The sequence below is a fragment of the Triticum aestivum genome, chromosome 4A (genome assembly GCF_018294505.1).
Source record: "Triticum aestivum cultivar Chinese Spring chromosome 4A, IWGSC CS RefSeq v2.1, whole genome shotgun sequence".
Classification (NCBI taxonomy): Eukaryota; Viridiplantae; Streptophyta; class Magnoliopsida; order Poales; family Poaceae; genus Triticum; species Triticum aestivum.
In genome coordinates, this window is record NC_057803.1 from 715,509,988 (window position 1) to 715,516,614 (window position 6,627).

Here is a 6,627-nt window from a genome sequence, read left to right on the forward strand (position 1 = left end):
TCTCTCTGTTCGGAATTACTTGTCGCAGAAATGGATGTATCTAGACGTATTTTAGTTCTAGATACATCCATTTCCGAGACGAGTAATTTCGAACGGAGGGAGTAGTAATTTAAAGAATTACAAAATTTTGTCACATGCTGGACGGATGGATAGGTTTTTGCACCTTAAAATAAAAATATAATTGGCAGTACAGCTAATGAGTTGTACATATTACTTTGTACAAATGTTATAGGAAAATATAGAATTTAGAAATGTATCGACTAAGAAAATAAATTTAAAAGCATGTGAGCATGCCAATGAGAACCAGTTATCAACATTTTCAGAAGGACCTAATTCAAGCAAATGGGATCATGCCCAAGACCAACTCTGGATTACTAGAACAATGATAGTAAAGTTGTTTCCTTTATTAGCCCTATAGTCATAAGATGATCATAGGTAGTCATAAGATGATCATACGCATGTTCAATAGATGAGAAAGTGCTTTTGCCGAGTTTAGTAAGCTTTTATTTGAATACAAATCAGATGATACATTATCACAAAATACACCAAAGATACATAAAAAACGATTAACTATAAAACTACACACATGCCACAATACAAAGTAAATACTATGTAGGTTGACATCGTTGGTATGCCTATCCTAGTACCAGTGGATTTCTAATGAGAATTTGATGGTTGTGTTAATTGAACTATTTGTCGCTCCCTTCCTGAACGTGTTGCTGTTGAAGAACCTTGTTGTCCATGTGTTGTCATGAGATGATTGGTGCAGATATGGTCTTTGTTATAGTTTGTCGATCGTAGATCTGATCGCTTTGTGGCTTTTCACTTTTTTTTTCCATTGCCTAGGCATAGCGTTGGTCTTATATAACTTTAGTAGTTGCTGGCATGTTTCCCATGTGTGTGTGAGTTGGTGTTGGTTGTGTGCATCCTAACTATGCAGAGGCCAGGTGTGTGCTCATTATGTTATGTATATTCTTGATGCTTCATTTTGAGCAAATAAAATCCATCATTTGTCGAAAAAATTACTTGACCTATAATGACGTCGGCTGTGCCATTGAGAACGCTACATACATGTTCATTAGTAATTGTTTTTTCTTTGTCGAATTCCCTTGCCTTTTTGTTCCTAACATCATAATTTAATGTTAGCTAAAACACTTTAGAATTTCCACATCTCCATGAATTAGTCGCTAAAATTTGAGCAAATTGCACCAAGAATCATAAAACTTGTCTTGAGGGTGAACATGGGTCGTACAAGTTGAAAATTGTGTTGTTCTAACAACATAACTTCACGAAACAATCCTCGGAGATCACAAATGGCACATGCCAGACCATATCATGCTGACATGTTTGTTTCTTCTTCTTCTTTGGCAAAACAAACCCTTTGATGTGCAATACATTGGATGTATCTGGACAGATGTATGTAATTATCAATCAACAAATTTAAATGAAAAATAAGGGATTTGAGGAGTATTTAAAGATCAATAATGTCAATTTGGAACTTAAATAAAATAAGGTATTTGAGGAATATTTGAATGTCAATAATCACACAAATATTAGCCAGTTTTCTTGTATGAACATGGGGAGCAACACAGCTAATCACTGAAAAGGTGTGTAGGCGTACTGGTTGACATGCATTAGTTGCATGCCTGTCCTAGTACCATTTGATTTCTATAGAGAATTTGACAGTTGTCTTACTAATGCATGCATGTTTATTAGTATTAATTACTGGTTTGTTCTCAGTAATCATTTGGAAGGCTGTTCATAATGAAAGTAACATACATGTCACATAGACAAAAAATATGACGTGTCATTGGTGAAGAGAGATGCAAGTGTAGTATAATATAATATGTTACCATCAAATAGCGGTTCCCAATGTAAAATGACTCTACAAAGTAGTAAATGAAGCCCTTTATGTTATCATACCTATGGCACTACCCACTATCACATAGACTAGTAACATATGCATGTTACTAGACTAAGTTACTCCCCGCTATGACTAGCCGACACTACTAGGGAAAAGCCTATACACAGAAAGTTACTAGTAGCGAGGGTTAAAAACCCTCGCTACTGCTACTTACTAGTAGCGCAGGTTTTTAAACCTCGCTACTACTAAGTTTATAGCAGTAGTGCGGGTTTTTAACCCTCGCTACTACTAAGCGGTCTCTACCGTGCCCCCCGGGACATGCCATAGTAGTAGCGCGGGTTTTTAAAACCTCGCTACTACTAAGTTTGATAGCAGTAGCGTTGGTTTTTAGCCCTCGCTACTACTAAGTGGTGCCATAGTAGTAGCGAGGGGGTAAAAAACCGCGCTACTACTAAAGGTCCCATTTTCAAACTCTACCCCCCCTTGGATCACCTTTTCAGTTAAAAAAAATAAAAGAAAATGATGAAAATGTCAAAATAAAATAAAATAAAATAAGTTTCCCATGTGATATGTGGTCTAGTTGTTGGGAAAATTTGCAAATATGAATTTCGACTTTATTTGCAAAATCTCTCGAGAATTTGTAAAAATGGGCATAACTTTTGCATACTAACTTGGATGAAAAAGTTTTTTATATGAAAAATCATCTACTCAAAATCCTCAAAAACCAAACAGAAAAAAAGTTACGGGGCTTTAAGATCTAGAGTGGAAAAAATCGAAAAAATTTCAAACTGTGGTCAAACTAATTATTCTAGAATATTAGTGTTACTAAATAATGATTTTAGTTTTTTTGATTTTTGGTCAAATCTGGTCAAACTGTGGTCAAACTAATTATTCAAGAAATATTAGTGTTACTAATTTTTTAGAACAATAGTTTCAAACTCAAATAGTGAAATGTGTGACTTCATGCTCAAGCTAAATTACTGAGGGTTAATAGGATTGACATCTTACTATTGTCAGGAAAACAACAAGTGCAGACTTGGAAACGAGGGAGAATAGAACCCGAAAGTTAAGCGTGCTCAGGCTGGAGTAGTGAGAGGATGGGTTACCGTTCGGGAAGTTAGATGATTTGGAATGATGAGGGGTGATTAGAGATTAAATTGAGCAGCAGCGATGAGGGGTGATTAGAGATTTGAGGTTAAAATAATTCAAATATTTGAAAATTAGGGGAAAAATTGAAATATTTTCTCAAAAAAATTCAAAAAAAACCCGCGCTGGTAGTAGTAGCGCGGGTTTTTACCCACGCTACTACTAAAGGACGTAGTAGTAGCGCGGGTGGCACCCGCGCTACTGCTATAAGTTAGCTGTAGCGCCTTATTAGTAGCGCCGGCCCCCGCGCTACTAATAGGCCCAAAACCCGCGTTGCTGCTAGGCTTTTCCCTAGTAGTGCGAATGGATTACTTTTTTGTGTTTGCCACTTGTAGCAGATTTTAAAGTTTAAGTTGCACCGTATTTCTAAGGATGCTAGTTGGAAAACTTTTAAACCCCTGCATCTCTATAAATAACTTAGAAGTATGTGTGTATTTACTTTCAGTGTATTTCAATAAGTACTTTAGAACAACTATGTATGCGTTTGATACTTTGACTTTTATTTAGCTAGTATATAGTCAAGTCCAAGGAAGATTAGCCGGATAGTGCGACAACCATGGATAAATCCTATCACACGCTACATGGACGATGAGAGGTTTTTGCACCCAAAAATAATAATCTAATTGGCAATGCAGCTCATGAGTTGTACATGTTACTTGGTATATCATACTTGTTACATGTTAGTCCATTTCATTTGTGGTGTTGGGCTCAATATATAGCCTCTCGGGTTTCACCATATTCATTCATGTTTGCTATCCGGCCCTTTACTTATTTAGCAGTGAATCAAGAAGCGACCTTTATCTGCCAAACATCATTTTGATGATCTAGGAATCATATCCACAATATAATTTTTGTGTGTGATGGTGCAACTTAAGATATTAGAGGAAACTGGCAAGCTCATACTTGAAGGACGGCGTGTGGTCCATCAACATCCTCACGTAGGCCAAATGGCCAAGGTTGTCCGGCTGAAAATCTGCAAGGGCTCATCGATGCTCTGTGTTGCTGTCCATTCAGCAGGCATCGCCGACGACACCGTCAGTGTCTCCGCCGGCTACATGATCTCCTTATCAGCGGCAGTCTACCTCATCTGGTGGGCTCAACAGAAAGCATCTGCTACAATTCCCGAATCAAACATGCATGTCGTGATTTGTTCTCCTGATATGTTTGGACCATATGCAGGTGGTAAACGGGCAAGATATATGTATATAAACTGGATTCAGTAATTCAACATATAAACTGGCCTGTGAATCATGAGTCTGAAACTCATTTTAATCTGAACTAAGCAAATCTTGATTGGAACTTGAATAAGCAAATGCTATAGATGCAAGCTACTCCCTCCGTCCCATAATATAAGAGCATTCTTGACAATAGTGTAGTGTTGAAAACACTCTTATATTATGGGACGGAGGAAGTACTTCTCAACATACACTATTTAGGTTTGCTGATAACCTACATGGTTCTGCAGTATGAAGAACATCATCCCGTTGAACGCTCAACTGGACTGCAAAATGTCCAGTGAATTAACGATCTAGTATTTAAATTCAGTTGTACATGCAAGAGGTCCACTGCTCCAAATATTTTTCACATCCAGTTTGCTATTTGGTTCCCAAGCCAAATCATTACATTTAGTAAATGCATACTCTGTTTCTTTAAGATCTTGCCATTGTAAGATTACACTAGATCAAGCAAATTAATACTTTAACCAGGGCCTACCCATTCTTTTAGACACTTACATTGCAGCAACTAACATATTCAGAGATTCAAGGGTTTGTAAATAGCCAGTGGACTGTAATCGTGTTAAAAAACAAACTGACAAAACTAACACACTGCTTTTAAAAGTTGATATACAAAGCAAGGACAAGGCCTATTTTAATTCGATAATTTCTACTCGTAAAAATGTTAGATATAAAAATACAAAAAATGTACCGACTAAAAAAATAAGTTGAAAAGGATGTGAGCATGCTGATCAAAACCAGTTATCAGCATTAGCGAAAGGAGCTATATCAAGCAAATACAAGAGAACTAAGTAGGAATAAAGCAACCCATGACCAGTAGAATATACATGCAAATTCTAGATTACTAGAACAGTGTCCAGGGCCTAGAAATAATGCAAATTCGGGACTGTAGAATATAATTAGAGAACACATTATCATAAAATGCACTATGATACATAATATGCCAATTCTCTATAAAATCACGGGCAGGCCACAATACAAAGCAAATACCGGGCAGGATCTGAAGTGGCTACACCCATAGCAAGCACCGCTTGCAAGAAAATAAGCATAGTGGCAAATTAAGCATGTTACCATCAAACGAATCCCTGTAACATATTACATTGTTCTGCGCCACATTATGACCAAATCAAATAAGTGTAAGTAAGAGTATGCTGAAACACTCGACCAGTTCATACAGTTGGCGGACACAATGATGGTGGGAAACCAGCATACAGTAGACCAGGCATGATTGATTTGCTAGGCCAAGCGAACAGCTCGAACTGCAACGTCTTTAGGTCCACTGAGAAGTATCCAAACTTTAGCTCTTCTTGTGATAGCTCTCCGTGTGAAGGTGTGGTGTAGAACCCTTCTATAAGCAGGTATCCCCCAGCAACACCAATCAGAATCGCACGGCTTATGGGCAGTGGGATGACATTCTCTGACTTCCAGTGGTTATTTCTCAGAACGGAGTACGTGAGGAAATATGAGCCGTATTCACTGTACTGATTAGGCGCTCCTTCCGCTGCCTCGACAATGACAAACCGGCTTCTCCATATTCGTTCAGGTGGGAGGTTGACAGCAGAGAACTCTAGGGTGTGCTTGTCAAGTACTAGAAGCAACTTGTTCAAGAAATGCAGATGCCAACAGAAGGATCCATGGACGAACCTACGGTAAGATAGCCCACTCTCCGATTTTTCAAACGAAGCAAATGTCGCCTTAGCATTCCATTGGCAATAAGTATGAACTTGCCATTGTCCGTCCAAAGACGAGAAGACAAGAAGCACATTACTCTGAATGACAAAGGGTCCTCATCATCGCCGGGAGCAAGGAAAGTCTCTAGGCCAAGTAGGTCCGGTCGATGGACCGTCGCTTTCAGGTCGCCGGGGACGGCAGGTAATAGGATGTAGCGGCGGTGCACGGGGTCGCTAGGTCCCTCACAAGAAATTCGCGATACTGGAAATCGCACACCTCGCGGTCAGGGCCCACGAGGATGGCGCTGCCGCTTCCCGGTTCTACCAGGATGCAGTCGAGGAGAGCACGTCCGTCGAAGAAGTCGATCGGAGTCCACGCACGGCCTGCGGTGGAGGGGAGGAAGGAGGAGCAAGAGAAGTCGAAGTCCGCAAAGGCGCGGGCGGCGAGGGCGGAGGGGTGCGGATGCAGGGCTGTGATGAAGGGTCTGTGAAACATGCCGATGAGGGGCGGCCGGTGGAGGACACGATAGCAGCGCAGGAAGCCGTGGCCGCCGATTACGCGGCGGAAGGAGGCGCAGGCGGTGGAGGCACGGGCAAGGTCCTCAGCCGTGGGGAGGCGGAGGAAGATTTCCTCGAGGAGCTCGACTGGGGTCTGAAGGAACGGCGGCTCCGGCGGTTGTGCTGGGCGGGAGGGCGGCGGCGGCGCCGCCAT

At 40.5% G+C, this 6,627-nt stretch overlaps 1 pseudogene; it reads right to left on the reverse strand.

Moving 5' to 3' along the window:
- Positions 1-5,414: 5,414 nt before the first annotated feature.
- On the reverse strand, positions 5,415-6,627 carry LOC123084379 (uncharacterized; annotated as a pseudogene).